General features: G+C 39.6%; 1 protein-coding gene across 2 annotated transcripts in view; it reads left to right on the top strand.

The window, feature by feature from the left end:
• The window catches only part of LOC142059649 (uncharacterized), a 211,916-nt gene that overhangs the window by 34,899 nt on the left and 154,368 nt on the right, over positions 1-22,649 (top strand). The window lies entirely within an intron of this gene.

Below are 22,649 nucleotides of genomic sequence, written 5' to 3'. Positions count from 1 at the left end.
CCTCTTCCTTCAGTATCCTGAATCAGACTAATCCTCTCTTCCTCACTTTCTATAATACTGCTTTTAAAAGTCAAAATATAAATTGGTCTTCCTTAAAGTTTTTTTTAATGACCGTTTCTGCTGAACAGTCTATTTTTGTTTTGGATAAATATGAAGGTTTTGACACGCAAAATGTCGTATTTTTCAGATTACTTTCTCCAATGGCACAGTTGCACTTCTGGCCACCTCCTGGGGTTAACAGCAATGGCTAGACCAGCAGATACTCCAGAGGAGCTCAGACACCTGTTCTACCTCTTACCACTGCTAGAAATAGCAGCAAGGAAAAATTTTACATTCCTTTTGCAAGTATGGAGTAATAAGGTGTTTCTTGGAGGTTGAAAAGGAATGGGGGGAGCAATTGCATAGAGCTCTGCCTGAGCTCACAATCCTGAGGATGCTGGCTGTTCTGTGACAAGACAAGGGGTGATGGTTTTAAACTAAAGGAGGGTAGATTTAGACTGGCTAGAAGGAAAAAAAAATTACTATGAGGGTGGTGAAACACTGGCACGGGTTGCCCAGGGAGGTGGTTGATGCCCCATACCTAGAGACATCCAAGGTCAGGTTGGATGGGGCTCTCAGCAACCTGGTCTAGCTGAAGATGTCCCTGCTCACTGCAGGAGGTTGGGCTAGGTGACCTTTGAAGGCCCCTTCCAACCCAAACCATCCTGTGATTCTGTGACTCTAGCCAGAGACTCCCAACTGTCCTGTCCGTGTGTCAGGGCACCCTCTCCGTGTCCTGCTTAGCCTGGTTGTCCTAATGGCTCTCTGACGAAGGTGGTGTTGGCCTGTTGTTGTTAGTTGTTAGCTCTTGCAACATTTCATTAAGAGGGAGCATAAAGGTCCCTGCAACTGGGCGTGCAGGCAGGAACAAATATGACTGAAAAATGGCTGATCCTACAAATGGTACAAACGATTCCCTAAAACATCTGAGTTTTTTCATAGCTCTGTCCTTGGCTTGTTTGGCTTCTTTTATGTCTGTGTGCAAGCAGCCCCCAGCTTATTCCTCACCTTACCTATCTAGGAAGTAAATGTTATAAATGTTCGGTGATTTGTTTTGTTTTTTTTTTTTAAAAAACTGCCAAGCCTTTCTGAATCTTGCATATTTTGCTTTTATAAAGAATTTTATCTGTATGGAGAAACACCCATTAAAAGCTTATTGTGTTCACAATGAAGGAAGTAAGATTCTGTGGCTTTAAAGAGAATTTTGAAAGCAGTTGTTTTTAAGTATCGCACCAACTACATTAAAACCACGGAGGTCTATTGATTTAATGCACACAACAATATGGTATTTTGCTATGTTTAGGTTTCTGGTTTAGTAGAAATGTATTATTGATTGTTTTCATTTTGACCAGATGGTAATGACTAGCAACGCAAGTCTACATGAGTTGCCAATAACAAAAACCATTTGAAAGCTTTCTTGCCATTTTGTTTGACTGTAGTGTACTTGTAATGATCTCATTCTTCCTCATACTTGAGTAAAACGTTTTCTTTGTCTTACTGAGAATAGATTTAAGCTTAAAATGCAAGTCTGTATAAATGGCAAGGCTTTAACTTGCTGTTACAATTCATAGGTAGGAAGAAAAAGTGAATGTTGCAAATACTTGAAGAAACTTTGGCTGAAGTTACCGTGACTTAGTCTCTTTTCAGCCCTGCTGACTTCTAGGGAGGGATGTGAGGCAGCAGAGGGCTTGACACACCGTTAACCTTAATAAGCTAGATCTTCTTGATTCTTAGATACTTGCAGCTCCTGCTGAAGTCACTGGGAACTCTTTGTGAGAAACAATGCAACTTCAGGTTAAGGTGCGTGAACCTGAAACAAACTATCCCAGCAGAATCTGGGAGAGCAGAGCAAAGTGGTAAAATACCACATCGTGTATGATGGATCTGTCTGGCGGGGTCCCTCCTGACTGCATGCACCCTAAGCGTGTTTTGAAGCTTCGATATAATTTTGGCAAGTGATGTGCTGTCACCATGGAGTGAATGAGAAATGATTGCCTTCTAGTGGGAGTGATGCTAGACCTCACAGACAACTCCTGTTCTCATTTGTTCTGCCTTTGGGGAGAAGGTGCGACTGAACCTTTCTGTCCATTGCCTCCGAGCTGGTGCCCAGTCAGCATCGCAGAATAAACGTACATGCTAGTTCAGGTGGAGAGGATAAAAAATAGTTGGATAGAAGGGAAAAGAGGAGTTTTGACCTAGGTGGATAGCAGAATTAAGTGGTGTGGAATGGCAGCTCTGCAATTACGTGGATCTGGGACTATGTAGGCAGAGGGAATAGTCCTGGAGCCAGAGGAGAAAACTAGGAACAGGAGCCAGGAGAGCAGATGATTGTTTCATTTTTATTCTTATTATTTATGACATTAATATTATTTTTATAGATTTTTTTTTTCCCTCACTGAAGCCAGAAAGTTAGTGGTTTCTGATGCAAACTAAGGTTCTGGTCTTGGCAGTAAAATGCAGCTACAATCATCTATCTAGGATTTTGGCCGAGTGGCTTGCGTAACTCTGCCCATCTGTCATCAGCATCCTTTATTCCGTGGCAAAGTGAAACTGTGAGTTTGACTTCAGAGATGCTTGTTATGCCTGGCATGTCACTGTTCATGACAGATCTGATGTACTCATGTAGCAATTAATGGCGGTGCAGATTTTCTTTTGGCACCATCATGTTTCATGAGTTTTCATCATCCTGTACTTATTTTGAAGTGAACAAAATACTGAATATTAGAGACAGTGAGGGCTGAGATTGCAGATGCCTTTGCAAATAGCATGAGAGAAAATGTGCCATAGTGTAGGGCTGGCCAGGCAACAATATTTCTTCTGTGATTATTTTCAAGATCAGAGTGTCATTTTGTTTTGATCTTGCTCTAATTCAGAACAGAGAACCAAAATTCAAGTGTTTGTGGACCTGAAGATCTCCATTATTCTGCTGCGGGTAGAGTACTTTAGAAGGAAATAAGAAGTAACTTTAGAAGGCTCCTGCTCTGGCAGGTGCTGAATAAACCTGAAACGGTCTTTGTCCCTTCCATTATATTCATCAGTAAAATGAAGAGCTGCTTGGTCTTGCAGCGTGACGCGCCCCTGGCTCTGCCCAAGCCTTGCAGCATGGCTGTTTCAGGGCCCTGCCCAGCGTGGCTTCTAGATGCAGGGGACGCTTGTCTCCCAAGAATGTCCCTGTTTTGTGACTGAAGGAAAATCCTGTGGTTTCTGTGTCCATAACCCCTCCAGATGGGCTCTTATGGGCTGTTGCAGCCCAGGGATCTCTAGCAGCTCATCAGCATGATGCCTTCTCCATGTTTCATCAGAATTTGATTTCAACTCATGTGTTTTCTGTAAGATACTTATTTCAGTGAATGATCTAAAAACAAACAAGCTTGTTTTTCTTGGAAAATTCTCAACAGCCTTCATTGTATAATTCTGCTGAAGTTTCTCGAAGATCTGCTATTGTGGGCCTCTTATAGATCGCCAACAGAATGGACTTAGTACAGCATTAAAATCTCTTCTGCTGAGAATGTAACTACTCTTCTTTAATGTCAAACTGGTAAAATAAAACACCAAGTAAACCGCTTTGTCTCAGAATGAAATCGAGTGTACACATTTAGGCTAAATATGAAATGTTTTAAACCAAGATATAGTATTCAGCATCTATTCACGTAAAAGAAGGTAGCAAAACAAAGATAATTTTTATCTTCACCGAACCAAAAAAAAAAATCCTCAATGCTGATCTCACTTAAGCCTATATAAATAATGACTCTGAATTAACTTTGGGTTTCTGTTTATTCTGCAATGTGATTATCAGCCAGCTGTTTATATGCAATTGTAGCTTTACAGCCTAATTCTGCTGCTGTTGTTGTGAATGTCAAACTTAGCTTCCTTCGGTGGAAGGAGAATTGGACCCTGAGCTTACATCTTAGGAGTAAGAATACCTACACAAGTTTTTACTTTGAGAGTAAATTGTTACAGAAAACCTTCCTGTCTAGGTTTTCAGTGCCTAGAATGTGTTTTCCATACTCAAACTGTAATGAGTAGCAAGTTGAAACTCATATTACCTTTGCTAGTTTTACTGAGTATTACAGCGTATTTCCAAACTCTTTTATAGGCAGTTACTTACTGTAGCCTCTACATTGAAGAATGGCCTTCTAGAGCTGAGCTGTCCCACGTCCAGTTTGGCAGCTGTTCCACTGTAGACTTGTACGCTTCTCATTTTAAAGCTTGTTGATCGAGTTATTCCGTATTCCATTACAGATTTCTTATTTATATAACTTTAAATCTCAAAGGGACTGAAACAACAGTTGTGGCGGCCAGTTCTGGACTGTGATTTCCCCCCCGCCCCGCCCTGATCTTTTTATGCCTTTGCTGGCAGTGAATGTGTGTATCGGTCCTGACTCAGCTACTGCGCTCTTATGGCTGCCTTATTTTTTTCCTTTTCCATTATTAACAATACCAAAGGATAACTTTGTCACCTCAGCCTAGGTCTGAATACCCTATTTGCTAGTCATTTTTGGTCTTTCAGCCTGGAAGGCCTGGATCATCTAGGCTTTAGAAAAGACCTAAAGTAGATCTTTAATATAAAAAAGGATTCCTTGAAGCTTGGACTTGCTTATTTTATTCCCTTTGCCAGTATTATGTGTGCCAACTGAAATACCTAATAATAATAATAATAATAGTTTCAGATCATCATTATTTAGATAGCTTTTCCCAGATACTACTTAATTCCTTCTCTTTTCATGCTATTGATAGAGATGGAAAGGACAGATGTTAGATATGGTCTAGTCATTTTACCATCTGCATAATAACCAAAAGGGTCTAGTAAAAATTACTTTCTGTCATATAATAATTTAATATGCAAAAAAAGAGCAAGTATCTTTAAAATATCTGTACCTTTTAATTAGCAGCATTCTGTGCCAATATTCTTGCAATGAACATCCTCTGTGGAGTAAAGATTGTGTTTTTTTTTTCCTTCAGTGCCTTCTTTTGGGGTGGGGAGTGGAGTGGGTCTCGATGAGATATATTTTAGCAAAAAAACGTTTTTGAGAGCATACATATATATATCTGCAGAAAGGTGGTGATGCATGTCATTGAACTGAGTGATTGATTGGTGGCTATGTGGCTTTCAAAATACTGTAGAATCTTCCTTTTTTCCTTTTAAAAAATAAGCCTTTCTGGTTTCAGTAGAGGAGGAAGGAACTAGCTTCTTTTAGACACTGTGAGAAATTCCTAACGGCTTCTTGGTTTATTTTTCCTTTTTTTTTTTTTTTTTTTCCAGCCACCTGTGTTACAAGGTGGTAACTCTAAGTTTCATTTCAATTTTTAGGATCACCTAAGATACTTCCTAAAGTCAATATTGTTTGTTCATGGGTCTGACATGTATGGAATTGTCTCTTAGTGACTATGTAATTCTGAGTGGGAGGGTCATGTGTGTGCACATACAGGTACACATACATGTACATAGGGTAAGAACGAAGATTGATTTTTGTAAATCTGTAGAGTTTTTTAGTGAAAGATCTTAAAGCCAAGTAAATGGTGTTTCTCTGCTTTGCTTGGGGAGCTTTGTTTACATACATGTACAAATAAACCAAGTCCGAGCTCACTATAACTAAATAGTCCCTGTGTACATCCAAAGAAATTCTTTAAAGCTAGCCTCTTCCCAGCTAACCTTCTGACAAACGCTTACAAAAAGAGAACAACCTTTCTAAGACAATCTTTTTTCCGAGGACCTGTTCCTCAGCTGTGAGACCTTTAGGACTAATGCTTCATCACTAGCCTGGATATTGAAATCTAGGCGCCATTAGCTGGAGTGTCCCAATTACTTTAATTGACGCGGATGTATCTGAGGAGAGACAGACTGTTTCCAAGGTTACCAGGATTTGAATTACAGCATCATTTTTTAAAAAAGGAGAAGGAAAAAAAAAGAGTAAATGGAGAATAAAAAAAGTCACCCCTCCCTCTAAACTCCAGTTTAGAAGTCAAAGAAACTGTAGTAAGAGTGAAGCAGGCTCTTCCCAGCACTAGTAAATATGGTCCTAAGAAAAATTATCTAATGTCTTCTCTAAAGCAGTGGCCACTTTGATTTGCTTTTTTGATTTATTTGCAAAGTACCAGTGTTATGACTAAATGCTCTTAAAGGCTTGGTTTCTGGATCATGCCTGCAGCCACTGGGGAATAATGTGAAACACTCTCTTCAATGTCAGATGCATGTGCATGTCTGGCACTGAAAGAAAACACGTCTTCTCTCATCACCCATTTTCTCAAGAAACGTGTTGCAGTCAATAGGAATGAGAGTTGAGCCTCCAGCTCTGTTCTATATTAATGTTTAAATGTTCGTCTTATTATAAGTTGGCATAATTCTAGAAATCCTGTGTCTTCCAAACGCTTCTATAATAATTCTCCAAAATAATGTCTGCGCTGTGATGCAACTCAGTTCCCTTGCTGCATTCCAACATCTGTTTCACTTTAGTGGGAATTTTAAACAGTTATCCTCAGTGTGGCATGTGAAGTTCTTAGAATATAACTTTATCCAGTTTTCAAGGGACTAGTACTGGAAGTGGCAGCAGAGGGGGAGCAGGTTTTGAGGCTGTCCTGGATTACAAGGAGGTATAAAAAAAGTTAATGCTTAAGACTCTTCTGTCTCAATTGCCCTTCTGCCCCGCTGCCGCCAACTTTATTGCACATACTGTAATACAAAGAACACAGAAATATTGTGCACTGAACTCAAAGAACAGGAGTTTGTTGTGACATCTGGAGCTCCTGTCTGTCAGGTTGGTGGCTTTCTTTCCTCCATAATTTAGTTACAGATTTGAGTCATCCACCCCTTTGCCCTGCAGGCCCTCTCCTCTTCCTCAGGCTCACAGGCAGTCATGGAAACCTTAAGGACCTGGCAAAGGTGACTGCAAAGGAAGAGAAAATGTTGGAAGGATGGAGGGAGAATGCAGCAGGGGCAGGGGAGCATCTCTACAAAATGTATGTTAATCTCTGTCCTCTGGCAGTCAGTTTTGCATTTAGTTTTGGGGATGATCATTGTGGGAATTGACTCAGTCAGCCCTGGAGCTGAACGCGTGCTGTTGTCTCCCCTTCTGTTGTCTTATAAACCAAGTTGTGCTCAAAAGTGCAGAGGATCATTTTGTTCTTAATTCCGTCTTTTCTGAAACAGTCTAATAGAGAAAAGCTATCTGCCTGTAAGTTCAGCCAATTAACTTTCTGTGAACTCTGCAGCTAAATTTTCCTCTGTTTCCATCATAAATCAGGAGCAACTTTACTGGCCCCAGTCTGAAGTTACTTTATGTAATTGCAGGGAGAACTGCAGAGTTTGAAAACCAGTCTGCAGAAGGTTTTGTGGCAGAAATTGTTTTAAGAGAAGGAGCTTTTTCTCCTGCTGTGGAGATACTATGTCAAGTACCTCACCTGTACGTTGTGGAACAAGGAGAGGAACCCAGCTGACTTACACCTCAGTATCTCCTGTAGATGTGATAACTCCCACTAATTCAGTTTGCTGGTTGAACAGGTCCAGTACGATTTTGCCTGTGCTCTGGCAGCCCTGCATTCCCAAAGTCCCCGATCGTCTGGAGCATAAAGCAGCAAAAGGCACTGAAAGCCTCGTTACTGGTTCAAACCTATTGATAAGTATCTGGAAGTAAAATGAGAGAAATTCCATGAGATCTCCAGAGCAATTATATAGCTGCAGTGGGTTTAAATAAAGTTCAGTAACACACACTGGACTCGCAGCCTTTTCTGATCATCAGTCATCTGTGTGGATGAGAGTGTAATATTTGTTATGGGCATGCTGTCAAGACTCTGTAAGACTCTAGTGAGGAATAGTTTGCCAGACTGGTTCATCATAAATTTTGTCATGTAAGAGTGAAAACAATTTTTTCTTATTGGACAAAACCGAAATACACATGGATCTTATCCAGTGGATATCTTCTTTTAAAGCCTTTCTGGATTATATCTGCTTTATTAAACTACAGCCATTAAAGAAAATAAAAGGCTGTTCTCAGAGCCTGAGATCTTTTCATTAGAGAATTGGAGAATGCCACAATAGGTAGGAAGAGCTTGTGATGAATTTCCTTTCTAGTCCATGGTTCAGGTGTTTACAAAAGGAAATGATTTATGAGATTAATCTAGATTTCAGACTGTTTGGCAAGGAGAAGAGGCAAGAACACCCTCTGAATAGCATAATGAAACTAAGGCATTTAATTTTTTAATATCGTGCTTCAGTAAGTGAAGCATGCCAGTTCTAGACATATGTGCTATTACTGATCTAATCATATAAATGATACATACACAGAAACGGTACACAACTGATGTATTTGGAATTACTGAGTCTTCTTTATACCACTTCTGTGAAAAATAGATGATTTTTTTTTTTTAATAATCTTTTAGAGCTCAGAATAGAGAATTGCATTCCTTTGTGTTGAAGTGGAGTTTTTAGGCACTGTGACATGTACCAGGAGGCTTGTGTTAAGAACTGGGTAAATGCTGAGCAAAAAGATAGTCCATGTAGAGAAGGCAAAAGAGGATGAGACTCATTGTGTTTTTGAAACTAGATAAGCTAAGAACATCTTCTATTGATCATGCTATTTCTTCATTTTAAAATTTAGTCATCTCTTTCTTTGTATGCAGAATTGAGAGCTTTGGATAAATGAATTGTAAATAAGACCAATTCCTTCGATTGCATAGGTACACAGTGTTCTTCCAGTGCTTTTATGCTGGGACCGGTACTGCTACATGTATATTGGGCTGCAACCCGGTGCAAGCTATGTCAGCAAGGACACGTTTCTGAATATGTGTGGAAGGGTGTTGGACGCAAAATGACTGTGGTTGTGCAGCCCTGCTGTCCATACTGGCCTAGTGTAAAGGCCAGGAAGGTTCAGAAACACTTTGTAGTGGTCCAGTTGAAGGGCTGGCAGAAGTCCTGTCCGTGAAACTATCACAAGCATAGCACATGTAATCACAACCTAAGTGGCCAAAGTAAAAAAAAGAGTACAGTCGCAGCTAGTTTTTTCGATGCATACTAGTAGGGACTTATTGCAAAAGAACCTTAAAAAAATAAATTCTGAATGAAGTGCTTTGTTTGTTTTGACACTGTTTATCTAAATATTGTCTCTCTCTAGTGAATGTGGTTATGTGTAACACACACAAACACATGTGTACGCTTCACAGACATACTGTAGGAGTTGCTTATCAAATCCACTGAGACTGTTTAGTCATCCAGCGAGACACCTACCCCTACCAAACCATCATTTTCTAGTTCCAGTTTCACAAAAATATTCTTAGGGATGTGGAGTGAGATTACAAACTTTCGTTTTGTTCCAACCTATTAAAAAATTGCTTTAACGCACTTTTCATCAGTTATCTCCTCATTTATATTCAACTGCTGTTCTGGGATTTGTCAGATTCAAAGATTTTTTCATTTTACTGTTCCTCTGCCTGTCTAAAAATAATAATAATAAAATGTAGTAGCTGGTTGCACTTCATCTGGGATGAAGTCATGGCTCCCTTAAAATTCATGGAAAAACTCTCATTGACTGTAGTGAAACTGAGTTTTTGTTCAGAAATCTGTTTTTAATTATGAAAACAAACCTTTTCTGTTTTTTTTTTTTTTCCCCCTTTGCCTCTTCCTCTTTCCTTGCTTGACTTTCATCCCTGCTCACATGCATCATGTTCAAGTGCTCTTACTTGCATGTTGTAAGAACAACTACAAACTTTATTTTGTGTTATCAACTTTCCTCCCTAATTCTTGTGCCTTTTAAATAGAAAAAATAGCACAATCGTTTTTGATGCTGACAGCAAGCAGAATGTGCTCGACAAGTCTGAAAAAAATATACTTAGGTTACCTGCTCATCTCTGGAGTTGTTACTGAAAGCCAAAGGAGTAATATTCCTGACAAAAGATATTACAGTGTACATAAGTCTTTAAGATCTCACCCTAGATGTCTCACTGAGCACTCAATCGTCCTACTGAAGTTAAAAAATGAATTTAGCATATGCTTTAAGTTCTTCAGTAGTTGGTAGAGTCGAAGCCTGTTTTATGACTATAGTGTTCTGCTTCCCCAACTAAAGCTTTTTTATGTCTACTTTGAAGAACTGATTCTACTTAAACGGCCAACAGGTATTTGATGAAACCAGATAGCAATGTTTTTTAAATGTATACACGGTAAATAAAGGCCGGTGGTTGCCTTAGCGAGCATCGTTCTGTTGTAAAGCCCTGGTTTTGTCATGCCTTTGTGAAGTGTGTATCGGATGTACAACTTACTCCATTGTTGGTAACCTCAGCAACCAGTTCCTGTGAAAGTGTACACGAAAGAGACTCGTGTCTCCAGGCATTGCCTTGCTGCGGTTGCGTTTCTATAACAACTCGAGGAATCATTAATAAATTTGAAACATAGCTTCTCCCCCTAAGCGTTTCTTGCAGCAGAATGGGGGTGCGTACAGGATTTCAGAGAGAGCATCGTGTTTACAGATTATTTCCTGAGTAAAATAAATTACTTTTTGAAGCAGAATTAAGCTGATATATTGTATTAAAAAATGCACTGTTGGCTCTGAAAGTTGTCCAGTGGGTAGCTTGCTTAAACAAATAATTATTTCTCACATTTTTATAATTTATTAATTCCTTTACAACATGAGAACATTTGCCTGTTGAACTGTTCTTGTAATGTTTTTTCTTCCGATGTCTTCGCCTGTATCTGGAGATTTGAAAATAGCTGAAGATATTTCAGGGTTTTTACCCACTTATTTTTATTTTTAGGTGTTGTATTGCTTACCTCTTAGAATGAAGCTTCAAAGGTTACTTCTCAGAAAATTCATTAATGATGCTTTTCTAACATACGTTTTTTCACAGAATTATAAAAAGCAGCTTCTGATCCCGTTTCTTACTACCAATTTGTTCTTGGGCCTGTGGGTTAATTTGGCTGCTCCTCAGTTTCTGAAATAAAACTGAGCTAATCTTGTAATGAGATGTTTGACAACTGTTACATAGAATGAGAAAGGGTAGTCATGGAAAGATTTTTAGAAACTAGTAACCTTATGTTTAATATTCTTATGACCTTATGGTTCTCCAAAGGTTGTATCTCTGTGGTTGGCGTCCTTTAAAGACAAAATATCTGGAAAATAGATTTTTGCTTGTTGGCATTTGTTGCATTTCATCTGTAAGTTCCCCCAGACTTTGGGACAAATAAATATCAGGCTAAATGCTCACAGACTATGCACATTGCAGCATCTTTCTGTTTGTGCTTTGACTTGATAATGCTGCATCTCTTCACTGGCTATCATTTACAAAAGAACATGATACAGAACTGTAATAAGTATTGGCCAGTACTCGTACTACCCTGACTTTCAGTTGAATTTACTCTTCCAATTTAATCTTTAGAGATAGCAGATTTTATTGCAGATAGATAGGCTTCCCCAATAATGGCAGAATTTCCTTGGTGAAAATGTAACTTTCTGAAGAGTCTGTAACTATGACAGAGGATTGATCAGTACGTACTTCCTTAAAGATACACTATAGCTTTCTTGTTAGAGAGCTAGTGAAATGATCTACTTTCTGTAGGACTGCTGTGTTGAAATGCACCAAGCCCAGCATCACAAAAACAGATAACACTGTTAATTTAAACATCTATTGTAGAATAACAAACGCTGTTATTATGGCCTATGTAGAATGGTCTGGTGTGATCCTAGACAGCAGCTTAGATGATTCACGTGTCGTTATTTCCATTACCACTGTCTGTGATGAGTAACGGTGTCCAGAACATAGGATTTCTACTCCTCCTCTTCGTGCAAATCTGTTGCTCCGCACCAGCTATATCTGCTGTTATTTAAATGGCTCAAATATATACTTTCAGAGGACAAAAATATGCAGGCGTTGCTGAGTGAAGTTGAGAGGAACTCTGTTAATTTTGCTCAGGCTCGTGACTGAAGCCATCTCAGGATGCAGAGCCCAAGTCAATCCATTGGCATCTCTGTTGCTGTTGAATGTAAAATGCCAACTCAGAGCCGTCTCTTGTTTGCCGTATAATTTTCAACTGCTGACTCTGTTCTATGATGCCCTCAGGAGGCTATTAAGAAAGCAGCTCGTTGTGGGAATCCAAAGTGTAGTGATAATAGTTTGCCATAAACTGCATAATGAAAGAATTTTATAGATTGTTAAAGCTCATTTTAACATTCTTTATTTCATCTTCTGCTTTGGATTAGCGGAAAGACCATTGCAGACAAAGGACGAATGATTGCTGCCGGATTCATGAACTTTGGATCAGGGTGTATAGGAGTCAATGAATAGAAGCAGATGGTTCCTATTGGGCAAACAGGTTCTGGGAAATCAAATTAGTGTGTATTTTTACTCATAGTTTTGCAAATAGCAAGAGCACCAGTCATGATTTCAAGGCCTCTAGAGGCCTTTTACCAGCTGCTTTCAATGAGAAAATTCTTACTCTTTCTGGCAGTAAGATTAACACGCACTACCTGTCCAGCACACTCCGTATGCTCCATAGTTAGAAACATTAGAAGACTAGAAAATATTGGTAAGTGTAGTAAAACTGTGTTACCATAAGTACGCTGTCCCTCAGAGCATGATATCGGAGAGGGCTGAGATGGCTACTTGAAAATGCAATGCTTGATATATCAACACGCAGTAGTGCCAAAACAGAAAGGTTGGGTGGAGGAAAGAAGGAGGAGGAAGAGGAGTATGTTCTCGGTGATTTCGGGCGGGGGGAAATAGAGTGACAGAAATGCAGGGGCCATCTGCCTCTATTGAAATTACAGATGCAATGCGGTAGATTTGTTTCTTGTGTAACTTGTAAGGATAAGAAACATTTTACTTTTTTGACAGTATTTCATGTTAACGTTATTACTGTGGAGTTTAGTTACGGATGAGGTCCTCAGAGTGGTAAAAATAGAGTCGTTTTGCTTCTCCCTGCCCAAGAATTACACCTTAAATGTGAAAGACAATAGACAGGGAGGTAGAAAACTAATGAGAATTCGAACTGTTTATTGGTTTAGGTTGTGGTTTTGTCCATGACCTAATTGTTGAGCTTCTTAGTAACAAAAGAAGTGGTTAGATGGGTATTTGAAGGTAGGCAATGACTTAGTTTTGTTTGGGGGGTGTTGTCCCTGCCCGGTCCTGCAAGGTGAGGGACACCATAAGACAATATTCAAGGAGACATGTGTGCTTTTATGTTTATCATTTGGTTAATGAAGTCTGACGTCTTGATTGATAGGATAGAGCTATTGGGGACCTTGTAAGTAAAAGTAAGGCAGGAAAATCTATGCTTGATGTTGGAGAGGAGAAGGAGCCAGTAGAAGAAACAGCACTGAGATTTGGCTGCAAATACTGCTTATCTGGACTGGTGGTTTCACAAGCCTGTACGGATATGAGCAAGGGAAATCGCAACACTCACGCTTCAAAAAAAAAAAGTGTGATAAAATCTTTTTACAGTAGTCAACATGTAAAAATGATGAAAGCCTCAGAAAGGAGTTAAGCTATCCAGATGAATACTCTGTTATTGAAGCTGGTAGGCAGGCCAGATCTGGCAGTCGGGATCTGCGGGCGGAGCCAGATGATGTGCAGATTAGCAGGTTGCCTGACAGGATGGTGATGTGGTACCTGGTAGACGAGAGAAGATGTAGCAGTAACTTTTTTTCACTCCAAATAACACCCAGATGGAAAACATGGCAACACTGTTCTCCCCACTGCGATTAATCCTTAAAGGAGCTGGGGACTTCTTCATTAAAACATCAAAAAAATTTGTTAATTAGCTTGTCCATTCAAAAGTACGTACCTAGGAGTCCAATGAAATAATTGGACTGGAATAACTGGGATTCCAGCTTCTGTGGAAAAGCAGATTCAGAATTTTAAATCTAAGTAAGAGCAAGCACTAAGCTAGCTCCTGTTTTGAGCAAAACCATTTGAGAATTCAAAAAATATGAATGAAGCTAGTGATAAACCAAATCTCAAGCAATTCATTTAACTGGAAAAGCTACTCCAGGGACTTGGATGGGTCTTAATCTAGGGTTTTCTTCACTGTCAGATGGTTGTTCCCTTTCAGTATGTGCAGCAGGGTCTGTCCTCGCCTTTTATTTCTCCTTCTAATATTTTGGTTTTTAGTTGCTAACAATTTTTTTTTATCTTCATTTTTCCCACCTTCTCAGTTTGAGAAAATTAACAAAATGCTTGACAGTGATCTGAACTACTAATCTTTTGTGCTTCATCATTTAACTTTTTGTATCTCCTTTTCTGAAGTTAAAATATATTTAGCTTCAGACTTGTGTGGCTGACACATCCCCCTTCCATAAGGTTTCTCTATTTTGGAAGTCCACTGAGACTTTCAAATAAATTGAATTGACCTGTGCAGCTCTCTATGTGTTTGTCTCTTGCCTGACCCTCCTCTCATATGGCAAGCATACAAATTTTAATGAATATAATTATCTAGGAAAGCAAATTCTCTGTTTATAATTGCTTTTAATTGCTATTGCTTGGGACTGGAAAGTGCCAATACTCTACGTACTCTATGTACAATATTTTTTCTGCAAGAACTTTTGCTTGGAATGATGATCCTCTCAGTTTAGTCCAAAGACTATGCCATGACTACTTACCAGATATTATAATTGGTAGCTAATTACCAGCTTTGGTTGCGTGTCTAATGCTTTGTCAGAAACAAATATACCTTTTCTCGGTTTTCTCAGCTGAGTATGATTCTGGCTTGGGTGAAATTAGTAGCTCAGTGCTTTCTTATTCTGCCCTGTGATCATCAACCCTTTCACGTGCTGTCTGTAGGAAATTTGTCTTTGTCAGCAGCGTTCCCTTATTCTGCATACCTGCATATGCCTCGGTGTTATCAGGTGCTTCAGGGTTATTCTGTATTGTGTGGAAAGTCTCAGAGGAGGAATTTGTCCCTTCATTTGGGTCAGGGATCTCCTCCCGGTACAGCATTACCAATCCAACTCTTGCAGTGTTATGCAAACACTTGCAAACTGGAAGGTGTAACATGCAGTAAGCAAAGGGGATGTTTATCATACACTTTGTGCAAGCTGTAAATTACAAGCAATGATAACGATGCAGTGTCTGATCCACATCTGCCAGTAAACTGTTTGGGGTTTTTGTTTTGTTTCTTTTTTTAAAAAACTGTCTAGATGACAGCTCACTAAAAAAGCAAGGGCTTTCATTTTAAAATTTATTTATGTCCCATCTTCCTTGGATTTGACTCACTAGTTAAATCCCTGTAACTCTTTTTTCTCTGTCACGCCTGATAGTGGTACTTTCAGGACAGTTTTATGTACATGAAACTTAGGAGGCAGTCATTTTAATGAAAAAAATTTATTTGCTATAATAAGATACAGTTTTATTCTCTCTCTGCATAGAGAACACTGAATTATTTCCCTTTCAAGGAGCCTACTACAAAGTGAAACAAAATGTTAAGTACTTCAGATACCTAGAGGAAAGCTAAAGGTTGAACAGAAATCTCTGCCCTGCTGCTGCTAGCACTGACAGTGGTTCTGATATTTTTGTGGCAGTTTGTTTACCAGATCGAAATATTTTATTCATCGCTATATTTTTTTCGTTTGTCACAAAGAACAGAATTGGACGACTTCGCTGTTAATCATGGTTGGTAGAACTAATACAAGGAGAGTCCAACAGTGGTGCTGAAAAGGCTGGTAAATTTAACACTTATTTATTTTTAAAGAAAAATGAACTTGCATATGTGAAAATGAAACTTTTTTCCTTGCCTTCTCTTAATGTTTAACCGTAGACCTTGCAACTCCCATTTCCCTGTCTGGCGCTTATGGTTTTGATGTGATTACTCATACTGTTCTCCAAACTCAAAAGCTCAAGGGAATGCCTGTAAGCACATACTAATGATACAGTTTTTCTGGATTAAATTCACTAGTATCATTCCTATAAAAGGAGATAAGCTTGAATTGCTAAATCTGCCGAATTTCTGCGTAGTGCAATGTCTTCATTATGCCTCAGGTAGAGGGAAAGTGGGAGACGTGGATTTGTTTAAAATAAAATGAATATTTAGCAAAACAGAGGTGCAACTAGTTTTCCCCTAGCAGAGGAGCATCCTATTTTACTGAAATGACTGTTACAAGGTGCAAAGTTTGATGGCGATTTAGCGAGTCTGGTGCTGAACGCACAGTGTTAGTTTTTGTTCTTGCTAAGTAGAGTGTTAAGCATTTGAGCCAGGAGAGTGATCATAAGTATCTTCCTACCATCTTCAAGAGTGCGTCCATTTGATTGCCACCAAAAGTGATCTATAAGCAATATGCAGAACGGTCACAGTACAAATCCTAAATGCATTTAAAGCCCTGACTCCCCTCAGCCCACATCATATTTTATATTCCTTGTAGGCATGATTCTTGGGAAAAGAGAAATGAACCCATGTGGAACATCAGCTCTGGATCCTTCCGTTTGCCCCAGAACGGGAGTAGGGAAGCTGCCTTCCAAGTTACTCGGCCACCAACATGCCTCAATTGTGGTGCCCCTGGTGGAAACCCTTCTGAGCGGAGAGTTGTTTGCCTTTTGTTCCCACTTCAGGCTTCTAATAAGGCAATTTGTGTAAATTGAGGTTGCTTTCAGCAGGGTGAGGTATTAGCTGTAATCTGGGTTGAAGCCATTTATGTGTAGAACTAGTATTGGGAACACAGGACTTATCTGACTAGAAACTGTAGTTATTTTCAGTGTGTGTAGAATAAAGTAAGCCTTACAAATGCTGGTTATCTTTCAGTAATTCTTAACGCTGCGTTACAAACAGTGGTGCTCTCAGCACTACACTTATTCGAAAGCTCAAAGGCTGTTTCACATTAGACAGCTTTATTCTCTGACAATATATTCTTGCACCAAAAGAATTACTGAAATCTCAGACCTCCCTGCTTGGTCATAAGTCCTCTAAGCTTCCATCACCTCTTTGCAATGATGCTTTTAATGAGACTCTGCAGTTCACATCTGGCTTTTACTATTGTGAATGTATGATAGAACACAAAGGGTTCATTGTTTAAAAATGAGGACCTGAGGCTTGTAAGAAAGCAGTAGGAGTTGAAAGTGACTCTAAACAAAATCCGTCTTAAATGAATTCAAATCTTCAAGAGTGTTTCTTGTATATTTTACATATCAAAGGCCTTAATTTCTTATTCATGGTAGGTAAAAACTGTATAGGCCATTGCTTGGTATTGTTTTGTTCTTTATTTCACTATTGTAACGCTTGGTTACTTTAAGGTAGCATCTGAAGGGAATCTATTTATCTTTTCTATCTGCAAAGAGCCAGTGAGTCTACATTCTCTCTTCAGGAAAGTATCTTTATGTTTACACAGTACCAAATATTGTTGGCCTTTGGAGACAAGTAATGAATAATATTTGCAGTGGAAACAGAATAGCCTTCTGTCTTGTGGGCAGACCCTACAGAAAGGGTTGTGTCCACTGGAAAGCTCCCCAGCTCTGCCGACAGGGAGGTAGGTAGGGGCAGGTCCAGCAGGGGTTTACTGGCTGATGGATCCGAGCAGTTGCAAGAGGGATTGGTAATCCTGCAAGCCAAAACTTCCTCTCTTTTGGAAAGGGAAAGAGAGCGGGCATTTTAGAAAGCACTTCTTCATCTGAAAGCAGCATCTGTGGAATGACTTTAATGGTAGTCTCTGGCTGTGAAGAGTGTTATGATCTTTTTTGCTGTCCAACAGAAGGTACTTGCGTAAAACCCCTTTTGCAGAGTGCAGAAATGCATTTACTTCAAGAATCATAATTTATATAACTCATTAGTACTCTTGCAGAATTTCACCATATGTTATGGGAGTGATATATAGGGCAAGCAAGGGGAGTCGGGACACCTGGCCCTGTGCTGGCGTTGCTCTAGGATTGTTTTGCATAGCCTGCGTTGGCAGATTCTTTTTGCTTTGCTGTATTGTTGCTTTCCACCTCCTACCGTTTCTTTCTAGTTCATTTGAACTGATTCAGAATGGGGACAGTCTCACCCTGCTATGTGCTCTCAGCTGTGTCAGCTTGGATTTCCCCCTAGACTACCTGTTGCTATTTTTCTAGCTAATATAGCCACGCTGCATCTGGTAGCTGAGCTAACTTACTCGGAGCTCATAGGAGGAGCTGGAAATGGCAATTTGCTGTACTGTGTAGGCACCTTGCTTTTGTACAGGTTGTTACAGCTGAGACGTCTAGATGATACCTTAACATTTGTGCGGGTTTTGGACAGGCTGATTAACATAAATTCAGGTTGTGTCTTTTTTGTACTTCCCTTTAGTGTCTAGTGTTACTTCTCAGCATTACTTACTTCAGACAAAGAAATAAAATGTGCTGGTTGAAATTAATGGCATGTGTTCTCTTCCCCAAAGCCATGAATTAAACAGATGACACTTCTGGAGAAATGGAGAATTCGTGGTTTTTGAAGTTACATGCACTCCTACGTAGAGTATACAGAAAAGCATAAATGATAAGGCTAACCCCATATATTGTAGGCAGTGTTTCTAATTCCCCATATAGTCAATTCAGACGGGAATTGAATTGAAATTGGATTAAAACTGAATGTGGATTGGAAGAGAACAGGGACTTCTCCAATACCTGGGTGTAAAAAGTTTTTTTTTTCCTTCTTTCAGCGTTTTTTTCCCTGTAGTTCCACAGTGTTATTTCATATCTCCATGTGCCATCAAGACAAGCAGCTTTCAGCTGATCAGCCAGGGTTACTCACTTAGTGTGACCTAAACAGTACGGTCCTTGAAAATATCGCTTAGATTTAGACTTTGCTTTCAAGTACGTGAATAGTCTTTTCATGTATGACCATCGAAAGCTGGCAGAAAGTCTTCCCTCTCCTCCTTTGTCCCAGAAAACACCAAGAGACAGTTGACAGAGTAGGACTGTATAAGATTGTTTAAAACAAGGTGAAAACTTTTTGGTTTTGTGAAGTACTATGGTCATACACACACTTTTTTTTTTTTGTGGTTTAACTTAAAAAAGATAGACTGACATTCTAAGTACTGCAAATAAATTCCACAGCAGATTTACAACACAGCAGATGACCAGGGTTTTTTCCCTCACCGCTCTGCCTGCAAAAGGCAAGACTCTGGGTTCTCTGCATTTAGGCTCATCTCCACTACAGCTAGGAGAGCTTGACACCAGGTGTGATAGCCTGACTTGTTCATAAACCATTTTGTACTAATGAAGGACTGTTGACAATTCGTAAGGCTTTTGTTTGTTTTTAAGAACACTACAAATAACTGCAAGCTGGATTAGAGGGCTGAAGAGCAGCCGCTTTGGTAAAGCCTCACGTGGTCCGCGTGTATGTACTAGATGATGTGGTGCAGACCTGTAATCACCGTGGCACTAAGGGTCCCTCAACAAGCAGCTGGAGGCTGATTCTGTTTTACACAGCAATATGTGCCGTTTTGAGGGATAACACCTTTTCTTTAGAAATGTATCGCTACAAAATTTGGGCAATGCTATGAACAGTTGCAACGTTATGATGAACTTTTAATCTGATGTGGTGTTTGAATAAAAGGACTGTCTTTTTTTCAAATGAATTTAAGGAATACTGATGTTAATCTCCTTGATTAAGGACTTCATAAAAAAAGCTTGTCTCGAGCTGATATGCATATGTGATGCTGTCTGTCTCCGTGAGATTCAGTAATGTGAAAAAAAAAAAGAGCTTGTGGGTCACTTAAGTGCATTAATTTTATGCAAGATAATTTTTGAAGTCTGAAGCCAAAAAACACTCTGTGTGTGTGAAATATTATGACAAAGTTTATACCTTAGTAGACAGTTTTATTCAAAGGTGCTCTACAGAGCTTTTGTGCCATTGTGGTGGACTGTGAGGAATCCTCGGTCAATTTTAGCTAGCTCTGGCTAGCCGAAGCCTTTGCTGTGCTCGCTGTATGGGGGTGGTGAGCGCCCAAGTTGCAGTTGGCATTCAGAGGAGCATCTGTGAGGGACTTGCTGGGATTTAAGGGACAGGTAAGGTGCACTGCAGCTGCAGTGTCTTCAGAAATTAATCTTGAGCATAATAAGCTACTGTATGTAGCCTTTGATTCAGCAAAGAGTGAAGAACAAGCAATTTGTAGGCAGATTTGAGTAAAACATGAACACGTTAACAGAATCACCGAAATTTTGCGGTGAAGTTTTTCACCTGCAAACAACTGATGCGCACAATTTGTAGGTCAGAGTGTGAGTTTTGTTTGGCAGCTTGTTCAGAGAACACTTGGCTGGACTGTAGTCCAGTCATCACAGGGACTGCTGCCAGCTTGACCTTGTTGGGGCTGGCAATCTCCAAGTCAGCCCCATCTGTGAGACAGAACGCTTTGCATGTCTCTGTGCTCATGGATGCTCACTCTGCTCATCTTCAGCTTCCTGATATGTGACAGATAAGGTTCTGCAAGTTTGTTTTCTTGGAAATGACACTGTATTTCCTTTTCATCTATAAAGGTTGTATTACGTTTTGTAATTCTTGCCAGTAAAGGGAAATTTAGAAGACTTGGTTCTCTAGAGTCAAAGCAACCCCTGTGGTTTCGCATCAGAATCTATTCCAAAGCAAGAAAGATCTAGCCTCCCCTTTGGATTTGGTCAGAATATTACAAGAGCTTTCAATCCAGGCAGACAGAAATACTGTAAGAATATTTAATACCAACATATTTCTACAAATATAGCTTGCCATATTGTTGTGATGCGGCTATGGATTTCCTTAGGTAAATTTTCTTAGGTCACAAATGGCAGAGACTTCCAGTATCAATAAAATTTTGTATTGCATTGGTACATTTATCAGCCAGCATGAAGTGCCAGGAAAGCATTTTGATCATCTGTGATATCTCTGCTCCTGTTGTGCCATACCCTGTAGCACTGGTGTTCCTGGGGACTTTGGTGGTGCATACACTTTGTATAAAATACTGTTTACTGCGAGGGAGGTTAGTGTAACCTCTCCGTAAAATTCAAGATAAGGAGTTTCAGCACCTCCAAGTCCTGAATAGTTGCTTTTGTAATATACAGCATGATGAGAAATAGAGCCAAGAATTGAATACAGGAAAGATCACCAAGGTCTAAGGGAAGCAAATACAAGAAAAAGTACTGTGCTGAACAAGCACAAGCCTTTGCATTGAACAGACACCAGAAACTCTACCTTCTGGGGGCAAATTGTGTCATCTTTGACTGTTTGCTGCTTCTGGAGCAGATAACTGCTTTGGCCAGGAAGGTTTCTTTTCCCTTCATTCAGTCTCTCATTAACGTGGCCTGATTTTTGCCTGTTAACCTTTCGTGCTTGCACAAGGTTAGGGTTTTGAGGACGTTTTGCTTTTCCCACTAAAAGCTCCGGTGTGAGGGAAGTACAGAATGTAGTTTCATCTGTTGCAGCTCCTCAGTGAATACAAACTGGAGCAGAGCCCCTGAAACCGCAGGGCTGACTGCCAAGTTGCTGTTGTCTGCCTCTTCTTCCTCGGGGGTAAATTGTAGGCATCAATACAGTAATGTTATTTGTTTCGTTGGTTTTTTTTAATGGCATCCCCCTACTACCTGATCTCTAAGCAGTTTGATTATATAAACTTTGTGATAGATGAGAGAAACTGAGGCACATAGTTGTTCAGTGTTTGTGGATGTACAATGACTTAGTGAAAATGGCAATAATTAAGCTAAATTTCCCAATCTGAAGCCATTTTTGTAACTCCTATGTGCCACTTTACACACGGTTTAACCTTTGCCACCAAAGGGTATCTATTTTGATGGTAATTTGCTCACCTTTCTGAAGAACAGGTGGCTGGTGTAGCTTGAATTTTTATTTTATATTTTTTTTTCCAGAAATGCTGGCTACCCAAATCATCTGGGATGTTATTTGGGGTACATGAGCTTGACAACTTTGAAAATAAGACTTCTGGATTGTAAGAGGTTGCCCAGAGTCTTCCAAAGTTCAGTCAGTTCAGGAAAAATAGTTTTGCTTTTACTGGTGATGTGGCACTGGTAAATATTCAAGTGTTTAGTCAAAGCGCAATGGATTGAGTAAAATGTAGTGTGGCATAAATGAGATCTTAAAGACCAAACTTGTCTGAAGCTAAAATACAGTTGCTCCCCTCCTCAGCCCCCCACCTCCAGATTAATGACACCATAAATTGAAACAAATCTGAAACGTGTATCCAGGTCAGGCCTTCTTGACACCTCCTGTCTTCAGCTTGATCCGAGTACTCTTAAGTTTTTCCATTGTCTACTTTAGGAATAGACCAGGCTCTAATTGTCCCTTTAGTGAGAAAGTTGACCTTTTGACTGATGTTTTTTCTTTCGCTGAATGAATTTGGTTTTGTGTTTTGAAAAGAGACTTTGGATGCCACTTAAGTGACTCTTGTACAAAGGGAATTGAGATTTAAAAATAATAACAGTGATAATGCTTCTCTTGCACTTCCTTTTGATCTGCCCTGTAGGAACATCTTGGTACAATCACGAGTGAGAGTCAGTAGAATCTTCCCGTTAACCTAACCAAGGTCATACAAAAAGTAAATAGAATTTTTCTTGAAGCTTAATAAGGATGAGCTAAATCTTCAGATACTTCTCTTTAACATGTTCTATAGAAGATTGATAAAGCAACTGGCTATAAGGAGACTAAAATATTTCTTTGTCTATTCCAGCCAACTTTTTTTTCAAAACTGAAGCAACCTAGTTTT

This window comes from Phalacrocorax aristotelis, chromosome 7 (assembly GCF_949628215.1).
Source record: "Phalacrocorax aristotelis chromosome 7, bGulAri2.1, whole genome shotgun sequence".
Taxonomy (NCBI): domain Eukaryota; kingdom Metazoa; phylum Chordata; class Aves; order Suliformes; family Phalacrocoracidae; genus Phalacrocorax; species Phalacrocorax aristotelis.
The sequence above is the reverse complement of the archived record's forward strand: the minus strand, read 5'-3'. Positions and strand labels throughout refer to the sequence as shown.